This window comes from Patella vulgata, chromosome 5, assembly GCF_932274485.2.
Source record: "Patella vulgata chromosome 5, xgPatVulg1.2, whole genome shotgun sequence".
In the NCBI taxonomy this organism is placed as follows: domain Eukaryota; kingdom Metazoa; phylum Mollusca; class Gastropoda; family Patellidae; genus Patella; species Patella vulgata.
In genome coordinates this window covers 5570586-5590185 of record NC_065883.2, presented here as the reverse complement: position 1 = coordinate 5590185, position 19600 = coordinate 5570586, and positions in this window count along the sequence as shown.

Below are 19600 nucleotides of genomic sequence, written 5' to 3'. Positions count from 1 at the left end.
TTTTTAGCTACGATTAGCTGCCTTTATTTTCAACATGGAAACTTAAAGGGCCAATCCCGAAAATATTTTGGAGAATAAAACTGCTTAATTTTGTATTAAAATCCCTTAAAATCCTCTACTTTAGGGTCGAGCAACTAACTCAATATATGTAATACGTTTTCAAACAACTTAAACCCGTCAGTCTTCATCTGGAAATGGAGACCGGTGTCCCAAGCTGTATTACGCGGTGTCTGGATAAAACCAGACTTTTATTTTATAAAAATAATGTGTAGGTGAAATTACAGCACATGTGTCATTCATTGTACAGATATAGACCTCTAAAGGAACAGGAATCGGGTCACCCAAGGAAAAAATTGACCCGAAATCTTAAAAGGGTTACGTGTCCGGATAAGCAGTTTTGACGCTCACGTCCAAACGACTCAAATTGAGCTGAAATTTTGAGGCAGGGTAATTATACCATTTCTCTATATTTTGGGAGCTTAAATTTCATACGTACTAGGACTTTAATTTTGAGACTCTGTTCAAATCGGTATAGTCCCTTTAATTTCTTTATTAACCCACGTAACATCCTGTAAAACGTCACAATGATCGCTCTAGGTAGGCTGACTGATATCCGATCATCAGAAACGAAACTGAAAGCGAGACTTTTACTCTTGGTCTTCGTTTCATCAGACCTTTTCCCGACCATTGTGTTTTAGCAAAGTGACCTCCTGTTACCCCAGATATACGCCAAAAGACGCTAGGGATTACATGTATTTTAAAACTTTTCGAGCCGGGGGGGGGGGGGGGCGCCACCCGTCCCTCAGTAGTCCCATCACACTCACCCCAGTTTACATAGACAAATGGTCAATATGTCCCCCGATAGGTGTTAATTAATGCAGGCTGAAAAGTGTTGATCTGACTGATAGCAGAAAATGGGATGTTCCTGATGATATTCTATGAGGTGGTGTCTGATCGATCACTATTTGGTTGTGGATTCCTGTGTTGTTGGTTTGGTTTTTTTTCATCTAGGACTTAAGTCTTATACGTTATATTTATTAAGGGTAGAATTAGGGATTGTATTTCCACCTTTGCCAGAAATAGAATTGATTTGGATTCGCTGTAAACAAGACGTGATGGAATGGCGTCTTTATTATGGTTAATTAAACAATAGATGAAGTTTGGGAATCGTGCCTGGGGCTAGCAACTGTGTCGGATGTAACATAGTAATGAGTGGGAGACGAAATGAAATGAAATGAAATGGGGTTTAACGTCCTACTGTTCTGCTCCTATACTGGGCTAATGAAGACGGGCATACGCCATACAGTGTGCTATGAGGGAAATTTTGCCCGGGCAGCGGCACTATCGCCTACTCTTATATCGAATTCCAACTGCCAACGGATCTTTTACGTGCACGCCAATGTATACACGTGTTCGATCCCTGCATTGGCCAAGAAAGTTCATTCAGATTTTCCGGCGTGGTTTCCCCTTGTCAGTGATGCAGGATGGAGGGCCTGGCAAGGACAGCTGTCTAGTCGTTCGGATGGGTTGAAAAACCGAGGTCCCGTGTACACATTGGCGTGCACGTAAAAGATCCCTTGGCAGTTGGAATTCGATTTAAGAGTAGGCTGTAGCGCCGCTGCCCGGACAAAATTTTCCCTCATAGCACACTGTATGGCGTATGTCCATCTTCATTAGCCCAGTATAGGAGCAGAACAGTAGGACGTTAAACCTCATTTCATTTCATTGACTGACCTTTATAAGTTCAAATGCCTTCTACGTGTGACATCACATCACGTGGCGTCGATCATTGACTTGATAGCGAGTTCATTTTGTACACAACGTAAACTGGTTCGTTGCAGAATGGTACCTTTTATTTATTTTACATATTCATTTACATGTACACGAAATAGGAAATATCATTTATCCAGATAAAACCCAAGCATCTTCCTTTTTTTTTCATATACCCCAAGAAAAATGTTCTAAAATTTAATTTCCCAAAGGAAATTTGTTAATATTGTGAGCTAATTAAATCGCACTAGAGTCATCTCTCCCAGTGATTGTAGCGGCCTAGCGAATATTCACTGTTGATCAATTTGATTCTTTATTAGTAGAGTAGCACACTGATCAGTAGTGAATTTTCGCTAGGCCGCTACAATCACTGATAAGGATGACATCGATGCGACTTATGAGCCAGAAATATTAACTTTTTTCCTGCGACAAATTAAATTCTAAAACATTTTTTATGTATTGGAAAAATAAATAAAGGCGTTTGACGTATTTGTAGGTAAAAATTATTTCCTACTAGCAGGATACCCGGCTTCGCTCGGGGTTCATAACTCCGAAACCGGAAGTGGTAGACTAACGCCACCTGGCCTATGTTACTCCATAGTCCGAGCTACCCCTATACCCCAAATTTCAGACTCGAGGCAGACCTAGTGTAGCCGCCAACCCCGAACAGACAGACAGACAGACAGACAGACAGACAAACGACAGTCACAAAAATTAGTATAGATTTAGTGTAAATGGGTATTAAAATGACTAAAAGGCAGCATTCCGCCCGAAGCAGTAATGCCTTATGTAAACAATGCACGCGCCATTCAGCCAATGATTGACGCCGCGTGCTGTGACGGCACGTGTTAAGGCAGTCATCTTTGACAGAGATATTACTAGACTCGTAAATCTCTGTGAAACAGGTTGGTAGAGTAGGGGTTGGATGGCCGAATGGTTAGCGCGAGCGCACTGCATCATAAGGTCTTTCATTGAGTCAACTGGCGTGGTTTCGATTCCCCGGTTGTACGTGACAAGGGGTAGGGTCGCCTGTCCAACCTCGTGTTTTTTCTCCCAGTCTCCCAAAAAATCCCTACGGGCAAGCGAATTATTGAGCCATATGTTAGTCCCGAAATGACCTAGTTTGTGTCGAGTATACGTTAAACCCGGTCTCTCTCTCTCTCTCTCTCTCTCTCTCTCTCTCTCTCTCTCTCTCCTAGAACAATTGCCGTATCCGCCCCTGTAATGAGTGTAAATAGTTTAGATATTAATCATTATAAAGATTAGATCTGGACTATTGTAATATATTTCCCAGTTATTGACGTATTTCCACATGACCTACTATATATAAAAACATTACATATTATTACACATGTCGGTGTAGAATTTCATTAATAACAAAAATATTGATTTTGGTTGGACACAATAGAACTATTATTGGGGTAGATCGGACATCGAGTACGCAGTCGGGTACGTAGCTTTGAATGATCTAGAGGGTGGCAAGTGGCGGGTGGGTCGCAGTGTTTGTGAAACGTGATCGCGCCCCCTTTTAGATACAGCGACACAGGCCTGTAGCCAGGCGTGGGTGCCCCCCCCCCCCACGCCCCACAAATACACACTCCGTCTTTGCTTACTTACTTATGTCCTTACTTGCTTATTACCTTAATTGCGTGTTTGCTTACTTACTTACGTATTACTTGCTTGTTACCTTAATTAGGGCTAGGTCCAGGGCTAGGGTTAGTGTGGGTATTAGCGCTAGCCCTGTTTACATCCCCTTGACCTTTGACCAAACTTGAAGTTGCTCATATCAAATAGACCTAACCAGTTATTCACGTTATATTAGCCGACTTGTACAACAAATAAACAGCGATAATTGAAAAAAAAACCCAACAAAAAACTTATATTAATTGCCTCCTGTGATTGAAAAGCGTCCCCACCCCCTCATACCCCTCCACCTCTGCATACCCCTTCTTTGATTGAATGGTCGCCTCCTCCCTCATACCCCCTCCACCTCTGCATACCCCTTCTTTGATTGAATGGTCGCCCCCATCCCCTACCCCTTCCACTCATGCATACTCCTTCTTTGATTGAATGGTGCCCCCTCCCCCCACACCCCTCTCCTTCATACCCCCTACCCCTATCTCATACTTCTTCTTTGGTTGAATGATTGCCCCCACCCTCCCCTACCCCTGCATACCCCTTCTTTGATTGAATGGTCGACCCCCCTCCCCTACCTCATACCCCCTACCCCCTCTGCATACTCCTTTGGTTGAATGGTCGCCCCCCCCCCCTTTCCTCTACCCCCTTCACCTCTGCATACTACTGTATGAATGGTTGTGTACCTTTAAGTTTATTTCTATATTATTACTCATATATTATCGATATCACCCTCGCTGGAAGCGGACTTTAACCTCAACGAACAATAAAAACTTCTATATTAGTCGGATATTTTATTAAAACGTGTTCCCGATATGTTACGATGCATTTACATAACGTTATTATTAATGTTATCCCGCTCACGAAGTTTACATTATAATAGATGAATAATACTCCTGGGGATAGAACTCGGTGAATTATTCAATCACCTGAACTCAATAACATAGCCAGTGGCGGATGCAGGTGGTGGCTCTAAGGACCCCGGCGTCACCTAAATAAATCCACTTAAACATACATTATGCCTACGCAAGAGCTTAATCTGCCTATTGCAGGTCTTTCTTTAGGCCTGAAATGTTATATAAATTATTAATTAGACATTAATTAACTTATCCAGGCCATAATCAACTCTCGATGGCATCGGATTTCTCCGATATTATATAGATTAGAACGTACAGTTCAGCCATATTTTGATTTAAGCTAAAAATAGAGGAGCGAGACTTAGCTTCGAGCAACCAGTACTGTGGTTGAAATTATTGCACACGTCTTGTCATACCTTCAAAGGCTAATATATTCGCTCGCAATAGAGTAATTTGAATGAAATTTTCATATTATTCATTCTACATTATATATTTTGGAACAATTATAGCAAGAATGGTCAGTTCTTTATCTAAATCTTACATAATGTATCTTTAATATTCTTTAAATTTCTGGGTGGTGGGGAGGTGGTCGAATGTTTAGCGCGTGTGCGCTGTGTCATAAGGTCTGTCATTGACAATGAGTATGGTCGTCTGTCCAACCTCGTGGGTTTTCTCTGGTTTCCTCCCACTGCTAAAGACCCCTACGCGCAAACGAATTATTGATTGAAATAAATTGAACTGAAATGACCTAGTTGTGTCGAGTGGATGTTAACATCTCTCTCTCTCTCTCTCTTTCTCTATCTATCTCTCTCTCTTTCTCTCTCTCTCTCCCTCTCTTTCTTTCTCTCTATCTCTCCCCCTCTCTCTCTTTCTATCTCTCTCTTTCTCTCTCTCTCTCTCTCTATCTTTCTCTCTCTCTATCTATCTCTCTAACTCTCTCTATCTCTTTCTCTCTCTTTCTCTCTCTCTATCTACCTCTCTCTCTTTCTCTCTCTCTATCTACCTCTCTCTCTTTCTCTCTCTATATCTTTCTCTCTCTCTTTCTCTCTCTTTCTCTCTCTCTCTCTATCTTTCTCTCTCTCTATCTATCTCTCTAACTCTCTCTATCTCTTTCTCTCTCTCTATCTCTCTCTATCTACCTCTCTCTCTCTCTAACTCTCTCTATCTCTCCCTCTCTCTAACTCTCTCTATCTCTTTCTCTCTTTTCTCTCTCTCTATCTTTCTCTCTCTATATCTTTCTCTCTCTTTCTCTCTCTATATCTTTCTCTCTCTCTTTCTCTCACTCTCTCTCTATCTTTCTCTCTCTCTCTCTAACTCTCTCTATCTCTTTCTCTCTCTCTCTCTATCTACCTCTCTCTCTCTCTAACTCTCTCTATCTCTAACTCTCTCTATCTCTTTCTCTCTTTTCTCTCTCTCTATCTTTCTCTCTCTTTCTCTCTCTATATCTTTCTCTCTCTCTCTCTCTATCTTTCTCTCTCTCTATCTATCTCTCTAACTCTCTCTATCTCTTTCTCTCTCTCTATCTCTCTCTATCTACCTCTCTCTCTATCTCTAACTCTCTCTATCTCTTTCTCTCTTTTCTCTCTCTCTATCTTTCTCTCTCTCTATCTCGCTCTATCTTTCTCTCTATCTCTCCCTCTCTCTATCTCTCCCTCTCTCTATCTCTCTTTCTCTCTCTCTAACTCTCTCTATCTCTTTATCTCTCTATCTTTCTCTCTCTCTTTCTCTCTCTTTCTTTCTCTCTCTCTTTCTCTCTCTCTATCTCTCTCTCTCTATCTCTCTCTCTCTATCTCTAACTCTCTCTATCTCTTTCTCTCTTTTATCTCTCTCTCTCTTTCTCTCTCTCTCTCTCTCTATCTTTCTCTCTCTCTAACTCTCTCTATCTCTTTCTCTCTATCTTTCTCTCTATCTTTCTCTCTCTCTCTCTCTATCTTTCTCTCTCTCTCTTTCTCTCTTTCTCTCTCTCTATCTCTCTCTATCTCTTTCTCTCTCTCTCTATCTTTCTCTCTCTCTCTATCTTTCTCTCTCTCTCTATCTTTCTCTCTCTCTAACTCTCTCTCTCTCTATCTTTCTCTCTCTCTCTATCTCTCTTTCTCTCTTTCTTTCTCTCTTTCTCTCTATCTTTCTCTCTATCTCTCTCTTTCTCTCTCTTTCTCTCTCTCTCTCTCTCTCTCTCTCTCTCTCTCTCTCTCTCTATCTATCTCTCTCTTTTTCTCTCTCTCTCTATCTTTCTCTCTTTCTCTCTCTCTTTCTCTCACACAATCAACATATAAGCGTAAATATATAGAGGATATTTGTCGTTTTAGACTGAATAACATATTTTATTTCATCGAGAAGCAAGAAAACTTATATTTTCACGAATGCGTAGCATGAGTGAAAATATAAACGTTTTCTTGCTTAGAGAGGAAATAAAATATGTTATTCACGACAAAACGACAAATGTTCTATTTATTTTATGATTTTACAATCAATTTTAGGTAAAAACAACATGGACTACTGCTAGCCAGTGGAAAAACACTTTTATTTCAATGATAAAACGCGGTATTCCACTACTGATCATAAAATAAATTTGTATATGTCAACGAACTAGAATGAATTTATTTGGCAGGATCCGCCCGGGGTTCTTTCTTTTCTTGTATCTGTTTGTCGGGAATGTCGGAAATAAGAATGTCACAAACTGTTTAAATGGTAATGTAACTAACTGCACTTTATAGTTCACTTATCATGGGATTTTCCGACGTGGTTTCCCCTTGTCAGTGGTGCAGAACGGAGGGCCTGACAAGGACAGCTGTCTAGTCCTTCGGATGAGACGAAAAACCGAGGTCCCATGTATACATTGCAATACACGTAAAAGGCCCCTTGGCATTTGGAATTCGATATAAGAGTAGGTCATAGTGCCGCTGCCCGGGCAAATTTACCCTCATAGCACACTGTATGGCGTATGCCCGTCTTCATTAGCCCAGTATAGGAGAAGAACAGTAGGACGTTAAACGCCATTTCATTTCATTTCATTTCATTTCATTTCACTTATCATGCGTTTATTCTAGGAAAATTCGGACGGAAAAGGTGCCAAATTATTTAATCGGCAACCACTTCTATTGCACCCCGCCCCTATTTTCAAAATCCCTTCATCCACGACTAAATCTATTTGTTAAGGCCAGCTCAATTTTCATCAAGGTCGCTGAGAAGTAAATAAGGTTAGGACACGTGATTGTTGGCGAGATTGTAGGTTAGGGTAAGCATTAGGACTAGGTCCAGGGTTGGGATTAGCGTTATCCCAGTTTGCATCTCGTGACCTTGGACCTTGTAGAGAGATGGGGTTTACGTCCACTCGACACAAACTAGGTCATTTCGCGACTAACATATGGTTCAATTGTATTCAATTATTCGCTTGTGTGTAGGAGTCTTTAGCAGTGGGAGGAAACTGGAGGACCCAGAGGAAGCCCACGAGGTTGGACAGGCAACACTACTCCTTGTCACATACAATCTGGGAATCTAATCCACGCCAGTTGACTCCATGACAGACCTTGTGATACAGCACGCACATGTTAACCATTCGGTCATCAACCCCCCCTGCTATTATAGCAGCAACGATCATATATTTATCTTACATAATGTATCTTTAACAACCCACACTAATGTAACAAATTACCAACAAGTCAATTTCAACGTGGTTAATATAGGAAACATTATCTGTATTAGAGATTGGCGGATCTTCACAATATAACAGCTAATATGGCGGCTATCTGACAGTTTGCGTGATAAGGTGATCGGCTCTGTCAACGTATGACAGATTTTCCCGCAAAAATATCAAGTGCTGTTTTCTGAGATGCTTAATCGATTCTGTTGATAAAAAAAACACAAATTGATTTTACCATAACTGATTCTATTAAGATGACTTTTTATTCTAAAAAAAAAAAAAAAGCTTGCCTATCTGATTTAAATAGAATAAAGTTGTTAAGCGTGAATACCATTCACCATCGTCCATAAACTTGATTGATTTTAATCGACACATCTCGACTTTGTGAATTGATTTTTGTGGAATAAAAGGGTATTAAAAATCACCAAGTGACTAGAAAGGTCAGGGATGCTTATAGAAAATGCGGAGCCCAATTTGGGAGGACCGAAGTTACGGAATATGAATACATTGGAGAAACAGAGAGAGAAATGGGGTTTAACGTCCACTCGACACAAACTAGGTCATTTCGGGACTAACATATGGTTTAATTTATTTAGCAGTTGGAGGAAACCGGAGGCCCCGGAGAAAACCCACGAGGTTGGACAGGCGACCCTACTCCTTGTGTCATGTACAACCGGGGATTCGAAACCACGCCAGTCGACTCAATGACAGACTTTATGATACAGCGCGCGCGCGCACGCTAACCATTCAGCCATCCAACCCCCCTGGAGAAACAGGATATTAAAAAAATTAAGTTGGTGAACTGTGGGGTCCCTTTCTAGTACGGGGCCCAGTTTGGGGAAATTAGTCAAATGTGTCAAACTTTACAACTTTAGATATCCATGGGTCGTGACATGTATTCGAAGTATAAACAGATCCTATTGCGTTTCGTTTTTTATAGAGTTGTTATATAACCCGCGTTCTGGGTGATGTGAGGGATTAGCCAATGAAACGGTCTGTTACGGCGAGTTTTTGGCGTGAGGTATACGTACGGAGGAACTATGGGCAACCCACTAGAAACATCAACGCTGATTGGTTAATCAAATGTCTGACGTCATAGGGTCGACAGCCCATATGACCTCTGACGCCGACCTTCCACTACAACCGGTCAGGTCACAGGTCTTCATGTAGTAGAGATTATTGAAATTATAAAAAAACGAAACGAAATATAGATCTGTATTTTAATTAGAAAGAGTATTAAAATGCCATTCTATATTCATCTACAGTAATAATTCTATCAACGCCCAGACTACTATTCTGGCGAACCGACGAATCTGGTATATTTAAACATACATTATGCAAGAGCTAAATCTGCCTATTACAGGTCTATCTTTAGACCTGAAATGTTATCAAAATTATTAAAGATACATTATGGGAGATTCGGTAACGAGTTGGCAGTTCTCATTATAATAGTTAAAAACTAGATAATGTAAAGGCAATTTGGTGAAAATTTCATTAAAATTGATCCACTATGAACCGAGAACTAAGCGACTGAAATTCCCATAAGCCTCGGTCATCATTACTAAAGTCAGTACGATAAACAGCATAGTCTCGATTATCCATTTAATCGTTTCATAGAGAAGGAAAGTTATGCAGTAAATCGGCTTACAATCCACTAAAGATCGCAGGCTAGCGCTGCCATCTAGAGTTGATTATGGCCTGGATAGGTTAATTAATGTCTAATTAATAATTTAGATAACATTTCAGGCCTAAAGAAAGACCTGAAATAGGCAGATTAAGCTCTTGCATGATGCATGTTTAATTAGACATTAATTAACTTATCCAGACCATAATCAACTCCTGATGGCATCGCTAGCCTGCGATATTTATTGGATTACCTTCCGATTTGCTGTTCGACTTCCATTCATAATTAAATCAAAAAATGGATAATCGAGACTATGTTTTTTTTTATCCTACCGACTTTAGTAATGATGATCGAGGCTAGCCCCAATATTCAATCGCTAAAATCTCGGTTCATAGAGGATCAATTTGACTGAAATTTTCAGCAAATTGCCTTTAGATTATCTAGTTTTTAACTAAACTATAAACAAACTTATGGAAAACAGCTTAAAGAATAGTTTTTTTTAACTATTATAGTGAGAATTGCCAGCTCTGTATCTAATCTCCCATAATGTATCTTTAAGTATTGAGAATTATGTGTTTGAAATTTGCGTTCATACATATATATCAGGAGGCCTAAATGTAAATGTAATTATTTGATGGCTACAGAAATAACAACAGAACGCAAATTTCAAACGCCTAATTCTCAATACTTAAATATATCAGATTCGTCGGTTCGCTGTTAGAATATTGGCGAGATGGCATCGGGCCCCAAATATACTAGTCAAATCGACCAAATAATTTTAGGTCATTGCGACCAAGATTCATTGGGTCAATATTAATTGGGTCGATTCGACCCAAACATTGTACATGTACAGGAAAATAAAACCCCTTGATGAAGTGGCCTTTGATGATTAAAATAAATGGCCTAATTAATATAGACGTATTTAATAGTATTAGATTAAAGCCCGTTTTTCAATACGTCCTATTATCGTCCTTTAATGGCAGTTGTCAAACAACTGAGGTCTGGTATCAATCGGGACACTGTTTCTCGAAATCTTAACTAAAAATAAAATCCAAATTTTAGTAGATACTTCAATTTTGATAGGCTAAGCACTAAAATCAATATAATATTATCCAATCAAATTACTAAAATTTAGATTTTATCTTAGTCTTCTAATATCTCTGTAAAAGATGACTGCTTTCAACACGTAACGTCACATTACGCGGCTTCAATCATTGGCTCAATGGCACGTGCATTGTTTACATAAGGCGTTACTGGACACTGGTTTGGACAGAATGGTGCCTTTTACTCAACTTAATACCCATTTACACTAAATAGGAAATAATTTTTACGTACAAATACATTAAACGTCTTTATTTATTTTTCTAATACATAAACATTTTTTCTAGAATTTACTTTGTTAGAGGACAAAAGTTAATATTTGTGACTCATTAAGTCGCATCGGTGTCATCCTTATTAGTGATTGTAGCGGCCTAGGGAATATTCACTGCTGATCAGTGTGATGGGTAGCATTGAGTCAAGTGGCATAGTTTCGATGCTATATTTATTTGTGAAAGGTGTCAGACCACTTGTGTAAACTCAGTGATTGTAGCGGCCTAGCAATTATTCACTGCTGATCAGTGTGGTCTGGTATAACGAGTTTGTTGATAACGAACGGGAGTATTTTTATCTTTTTTGATGATTGTCTCCCTTATTGTTATCTTGTTTTCATTTTGAGTAAAGCTGGGTCGCTATAGCCTGGAGGTCACGTGTTCGATCCCTGCATTGGCCGAGAAAGTTCATCTGGATTTTCCGGCGTGGTTTCCCGCTTGTCAGTGATGTTGGACGGAGGGTCTGGCAAGGACAGCTGTCTAGTCATTCGGATGGGACGAAAAACCGAGGTCCCATGTACACATTAGAGTGCACGTACAAGAACCCTTGACAGTGGGAATTTGATATAAGAATAGGTTGTAGTGCCGCTATCCGGGCAAAATTTCCCTCATAGCACACTCTATGGCGTATGCCCGTCTTCATTAGCCTATTAGCCCGGAACTGTAATGCTCAGTGGACACGGTTAGATCTATTTCATAAGGCCAAGTTCAAGTTTGGTCAAAGGTCACGAGATGTAAACAGGGCTAGCGCTAATTCCAATCCTAACCCTAACCCTGGACCTAGCCCTAATTCCAACCCAAACAAAAATGGGTCCCCTAAATTTCCAATCTGGTTAAAACACAGATCCTATTTCGTTTCGTTTTTATAGTTCAAAATTTCGTTTTACTTGTCTTTACTACACTTGGATCTGGAAGAGTTGTTATTTAACTCGTGTTCTGAATGGTGTCGGGGATAAGCCAATAAAACGGTCTGTTACGGCGAGCTTTAGGCGTGTTTTGCACGGAACTGTGGGTAATCCACTAGTAACATCAATGCTGATTGGTTAATCAAATGTCTGACATCAGACAGATCTTTTGACCCCTGACGTGACCTATGGCTATAACTTGTCAGATCTTCATGTCGTGTAGGCCATCGAAAGTATAATAAACGAAACGAAATATAGATCTGTATTGTAATCAGATTGGTAAATTTCCTGGGGCGACTCACTTTCCTGGGAACAAAAATGTCGACCTCAGTTGCAAAGATTTCTACACCTCAAACCATTATTCCAGGAAAACTTCATGAAAATTTACCTCTATGTTATCCCGGCGCCAGATGGAGAATTACAGTCCTCTAAATTCTAAACAGTCGGTGTTTATCTCCTAAATGTCACAACGACATTAAAACATATCAATTGCAATGTTTATGCAGAAGAATAGACCGTATGAAAATAGAACCGCCACATGAATCTCTCTCACAGATAAACCCAGTTATAAATGGCGCCATGGCGGGATGCAGAGCAGGTGTCAATCAAACTGAGAAGATCAGTATTAGGTCAATGATTTAGTAGAGCGCCGCCTACCTGCTGTTTTGGTTGTAAGCTTGCATATGCTATTTATATAATAAAGATGCATTGTGTAATAGTAACTGCAGGAGGGCCACAATGAAACAACGCCCGCGGGCCATTTTAACTCTCAACTCAAACAGGGGGGTTGGATGGCCGAATGGTTAGTGTGTGCGCGCTGTATCATAAAGTCTTGTCATTGAGTCAACTGGCGTGGTTTCGATTCCCTGGTTGTACGTGACAAGAAGTAGGGTCGCCTGTCCAACCTCGTGGGTTTTCTCCGGGTCCTCTAGTTTCCTCCCACTGCTAAAGACCCCGACACGCCAGCGAATTAATGAAATGAAATTAAAACCCATATGTTAGTCCTGAAATGACCTAGTTTGTTTCGAGTGGACGTTAAACCCCGTTTCTCTCTCTCTCTCGCTCCCTGGTTAGCGAGCCAACGTTTTGCTCACTGGACCACCGTGACGCCCAAAATTTGAATAAGTGTCTTGGGTGTTTTGTGTTTAAATCCTGTGTGAATGTGACACAGACATCGCCTTATAAATAACAAGCTTATCCGATGAATTATTCAGATACTCAGACCAATTGCAGGATATAAAACGTGTTATTTTCCTGTCAAACGTTTCCCCGGAAACAAAACACGAATATTATTTTCCTATAAAACATGACACTTTGGTATTTATTTCTAGTGATGTGTTCTCTCTTCTTTGTCAATGTCAAGGTTGAAAATTGTAATAATATTGATAATGAGCAGTTACGTTGAAGGAAGGGGTGGCAAAGTGGGTAAGGCCCCTGGCTCGCTAGCCTGGGGGTCGGGTGTTCGATCCCTTGTCAGTGATGCAGAACGGAGGGCCTTACAAGGACAGCTGTCTAGTCGTTCGGGTGGGACGAAAAACCGAGGTCCCGTGTACACATGGACGGAAATGAGATGGGGTTTGATGTAATGAAATGGGGTATAACGTCCCACTGTTCTGCTTCGAACAGGGCTACCGAAGACGGGCATACGCCGTACAGTGTGCTATGAGGGAAATTGTGTCCGGTCAACGGCACTATGGCCTACTCTTATATTGAATTCCAACTGTCAAGGGATCTTTTACGTGCACGCCAATGTGTACACGGGACCTCGTTTCTTTCGTCCCATCCGAACGACTACATCACTGACAAGGGAGAACCACGCTGGAAAATCTGGATGAACTTTCTCGACCAACGCACGTTGTTGAAGGACTTTCTAACAAGAGTTTTACATAAAGACGATTAAAAGAAATTGAAGCACGATAAATCAATCATAAGTCTGTTATGAAACTTCACCAGGGAACTCTGTACAAGGAAACGGAACTAAACCGCTACAAAACGCCAGACAGTATTCACGTTGTCGACTAAATTTAAATGAAGCCTTTTGGACACGACTGGTGTCTGGTGTGTCTTCTGATTAGTTGAAGATTATAATACGGTGTCTGTGATTCTCCTAAAACGGCGAATGGCGAACACCAAACAAATAGGGAAATTGCGACTTGACGATCGGGGTTCCTTTATTTCCCGCGTATTTTTTTTATTCTGCTATAGAGATTGGAACTACCGGGAAATTCACAACGAAACGAAGAAATGCCATGTGCTGATAATACGAGAAGGCGTCTATTTTAAATACCATTTTTAAAGACATGTCTTCTATACGCCTTCGTTTCGTTGTGAATTTCCCGGTAGTTCTAATCTTTACAGCAGAATAAAAACATACGCGGGCAATGAAGGAATCCAGATCATCATGTCGCATTATACTTATTTTTTTGGCGTTCGCCAGTTGCCGTTTAGGAGAATCACAGCCACCGATTATAATACATGGCGAGGAAATAGATGAAAACATGGAGTAGGTCTAAGATAGTATTCTAGACAGCGTCATTTTTATGGTTTGGGGTTCTAGCAAACTAGGTCCTCTCAATTCCATGAGACTATAATTATGTCAATAAAACGGAAAATCCTTAAACTTTTCTGAGAAATTTATGTCTAAAACCAAATGATGAAGACGTGGAAGTCGCGATGTCACAACCTCTGATTAAACGCTATACAGTTCACGTGTCTGTAGATAACGTAGCTATAATTTCTGGAATTGTGAAGTAATCTAGCAACGTCCAGATGTTGTAAAACTCGCAGTTGTTGCTTCAGGAACATGAGGTGTCTTTAGCAATGGGAGGAACCAGGGAAAAATCACCGAGTTTAGACAAGTGGTCTGACTCCTTGTCACGTGTAAATATGCCACTTGACTCAATGACATGCCACCCATCACACTGATCAGCAGTGAATATTTGCTAGGCCACTACAATCACTGATAAGGATGACATCGATGCGACTTAATGAGCCACAAATATTAACATTTTTCCTCCGACAAATTCTAAAACATTTTTTTTTATATATTAAAAAAATAAATAAAGACGTTTGAAGTATTTGTAGGTAAAAAATATTTCCTTTTTAGGGTAAATGGGTAATAAAATGAGTAAAAGGAACCATTCTGCCCGAACCCGTAACGTCTTATGTAAACAATGCACGCGCCATTCAGCCAGTGATTAAAGCCGCGTGATGTGACGTCACGTGTTGAAAGCAGTCTTCTTTTACAGAGATATTAGAAGACTTTCGTAATCCTCTGTGAAACAGATTGGCCACCCATTAGACCATTCATCCCAACTCCTCCCCCTCCCCTCCTATATTAATTGGTACGAACACATAAAAATGGGCACCGAATGATTTTAAATTCCTTATACGGGTTTATTTGGTGTTATAAATTAAACCACAACGAAGATATAGTTGATTTTTATTCAGCAAGGTGCCAGCGGCCACCGACTTATCACAGGAAATACAGCAGACTGTGAGGTTGGTCAAAGACAGTGATGAGCCCAGAAACAGCTCGTTCAAGGTCATACGATATAATAAATAAAACGGTGATAAATTGAATGTCTACGATTATTGCACATGGGAATTAAAGGACACTATTGGTGTCAGTCATTATCACATATGTGATAGAATTCGTTAAACACATTCCAAATATAATTTTAACACAGAGATCATTGCTATGGTAGATGCGTAACGAACATCTGAAAAAAACGGAAGTGACGCCAAAAATGACAAACACGAGTTATTCTTCTATATAACTGACTGAATTAACGTGCGATAACAGAACACACGGCCGGATTCCATTTCACTGATAATTCCGTTGAGACTGTAAGAGGATAACTGACAATTCAAAAAAGAATTGGCTGTCACTAGACAAGAGCAAACGAATAAATTAGAAAAAGTCCGTGCATTACCATGTTTTTTTTAAATATACATTAGTTAAGAGTTTTATTAAAAAGTTGGCCATTTTTGCTATAATAATTCAAAAATTGATGATAAACATTGAAAATGTTGAAAATTTCAGTCAAATTACTTTGTTCTGAACGGAATTGTCATTGTTGGAAGTTTGGACTAGAAATAGGCATCAATTGTGTCTGCACCGTCTATGAGAATTGGCGATCGTTTGATTGACAGACGATAACTCCGCTCACATATTCTCGATTATCAAGTAACATGCTTTTCATCACCAGTTTCCGGTAGTGACATCAGCGACTAACGGTAAACGTTAGCTTGGTCCGCCATTTATTGATTTAATTTTAAATGGACGACTGTTTAAATCCAAACTGCATCAAAGCCATCCGTTGGTCTACAGCCAATTCTTTTTATTGAATTGTCAGTTATCCTCTCGCAGTCTCATATAACACCTTTTCAGCTTCAACGGAATTATCAGTGAAATGAAAAGATAAAATCCAAATTTTAGTAGATACTTCAATTTTGATTGGCTAAGCACTAAAATCTATCTAATATTATCCAATCAAATTACTAAAATTTGGATTTTATCTTAGTTAAAATTTCGCGAAACAACCCCCGGATTTTAACAAAGAGGTGATTGGGAAAATATTTCAAAAAGTGCCGCTAACTTCAATACAGAATTTGAACATATTTAATTATTATCTTTCTAATCGCCAATCCCTTCTTTACTTTGAAAACTATATTATGAAAGTTGATATATGGGGGGTGGATGGCCGAATGATTAGTGCCTTAGGTCGATTTTCGGGTTTTACGTGACAAGGAGTATGGTCGCCTGTCTAACCTCGTGGGTTCTCGGGTTTCCTCCCACTCTTAAAGACCCCTACGAGCAAGCGAATTATTGAAATAAAATTGAACCATATGTTATATCCGAAATGACCTAGTTTGTGTCGAGTGGACGTTAATCTCTCTCTCTCTCTCTCTCTCTCTCTCTCTCTCATTTCAGCGCCAATTAAACAGGCATTTTATGCAAGAGCTAAATCTGCCTATTGCAGGTCTTTCTTTGGGCATTAATTAACTTATCCAGACCATAATCAACTCTCGATGCCATCGTTAGTCTGCGATATTTACTGTATTTGAATACATTTTTGTGATGTATAATTTAACATAAAAGTGGATAATCAAGACTTTGTTTATTATCGTACCAACGGTAGTAATGACGATCGAGACTAGCCTAAAATTGAATGGCTAATATCTCGGTTCGGAGTGAAGCAATTTGACTTATACTTTCAACATATTTTGTTTTCATTATCTATTTTTTAACTATTATAGCGGGAACTATCAGGTCTTTATCTATTCTCACCTAATGCCCCTTCTGTCAGACGTGGAGAGCGGACGCGGGAAAACCGCGGGCAAATTTCTACATCTTTTCCCGTCTGGAATCAAGCTGCTGTCTGGCGATTGCTCACAAATATGATAGTTTTGTAGCTTGGGTTTTTGGATCTTCAATTATTTATTGGTCAAATATGATGTAAATAATCAAAGAGATTGGTCAATTTAGACAAATAACGTGGAAACCCACCCTTATACGGAAAATGGAAAAATACCGAAGAAACTTCCCACAAGATATATGTTATCAACCTATAAGAATTGAATGTTTAGCACATTATGACTCTTTTTTTTATATAACAATATGTCATTCATTCACTACATATATGAATCTAATAACTTGCCAAAGATATTAATTAATACAATATAATGCCATCAATTTTCTCTATTCCTTGTCTATAAGTTTGAAAACAATGTCGCAAGGACAATATTTCTACATCAGTGACCATGACGTATTTCTTGAACGCCTTTGATTGACATCTGTAAATAATTGATATTGGTGTTTTATAGAACTGAAACTTTTAACCTTAATATTTTGATTTTGTTTTCTTCATCAAACGTTAAATAATCGTATTAAGCCGTGAAGAACATTAGATATTATCCGAAAATAAGGTCAGCGACGATCCACAACTTTAAAGTAGCTAAGTCTTTAACTCAATATCATCCAAATTCTTCGACAGAGAAAACACGAATTATTTGTCAATTTATATCAACATTGTGGTCTTACCGGGAAAAGGTGGGCTTTTGATATCCAATATTTAAGACAAAATAAACATTGTACCATTAATACACGAATCGTGTACCATAATGCGTTTCAGTGCCATTTGTAACAAGAGACTCGAAGAACGAGGCTAGACATATTCCACAAGTCATGTCAAACGGTGACGTCATATTCTTATTTGGAGAGCATGCGCAATAAATACTATCGGTGCAGTCTGGAGTAACCAGACGCTAGAGATGGGCATTCGATTGAGACTTCTTGCGTATTTCGCCAAACTGATTAGAAATTATTGTAAAAACAGAAACGATTGAATGTAAATCAGTTTATATACATTCATATTACATTATTATGTGCGTTACGACCCATTTGTGTCAGTTCGATCCCTGCATTGGCCGAGAAAGTTCATCCAGATTTTCCGGCGTGGTTCTCCCTTATCAGTGATGCAGGGCCTGACAAGGACAGCTGTCTAGTCGTTCGGATTGGACGAAAAACCGAGGTCCCGTGTACACATTGGCGTGCACGTAAAAGATCCCTTGACAGTTGGAATTCGATATAAGAGTAGGCCGTAGTGCCGCTGTCCGGGATAAATTTCCCTCATAGCACACTGTATGGCGTATGCCCGTCTTCATTAGCCCAGTTCGGAGCAAAACAGTAGGACGTTAAACCCCATTTCATTTCATTTGTGTCAATTTCTAGGTCCCAAATATTTGCGATTTAGCTCCTTTAATGTATTTCTTGAACGCTTTTGATTGACATCCATGTAAATGTTTTTAATTGATATTCGTCTAGCTCGTTCTATAACTAAAGCTTTTAACAAGCGTTTCTATATATGCCTATTTATGGTCAGACTGAAATGTAATACTTCTGCTCGAACGATATTTTACCTTTTCTACTAATAATGGCGCCTGTTGTTTAATCATCTGTGACGTAAGGATCGTCTGGACGACGTATTCTCGAGACTCTTAATAACGAGGCTATTATTCATAGATGTTATTTTTCTTCTTGGGTTTGGATTTAGCAGAAGACATCAAATAACGAACTTAAAGGGCACTATTGGTGTCAGTCATTATCACATGTGATAGAACTGGTTAAACACGTTTCAAATATAATTTTTTAAGACCGAGATCATTGCTATGATGGATGCGTAATGATGATTTAAAAAAATACGGAAGTGACGAAAGCAAAACGAAAAAAAAAACAAGTTGTCCTTCTATATAACTGACTGAAGTGACGAGTGATGACAGATACACGGGCGAATTTCTGCTCACTAATAATTCCTTCGAAGACCAAAAGTTGTTATGTGAGACTGAGGGGATATCTGACAATTCAAACGAGTAATTGAATGTCACTAGATAAGGGAAAACGAAAAAAAATAGAAGGAATTATTAGTGAGCAGAAATTCACCCGTGTATCGCGCCTGTTCACTTCAGTCAGTTATATAGAAGGATAACTCGTTTTTTCCTTTTGCCTTCGTCACTATCGTAGCAGTGTTAAAATTATATTTGGAACGTGTTTAACCAGTTCTATCATATATATGATAATGACTGACACCAATATTGTCCTTTAAACAGTGAAGTATGTTTTTTTTGGGGGGTTATTCTTTTCATATACACGTTCTGTATATAGTTTATAGTTTATGCCACCACTGTATCTTGCTCAGTTTGATCAGATCACATATAAATCAACACGGTGAATGAAATGAAAATGGCGGCTACACTAGAGCTATCCTGAGACTGAGATATGGTGTATAGGGGTAGCT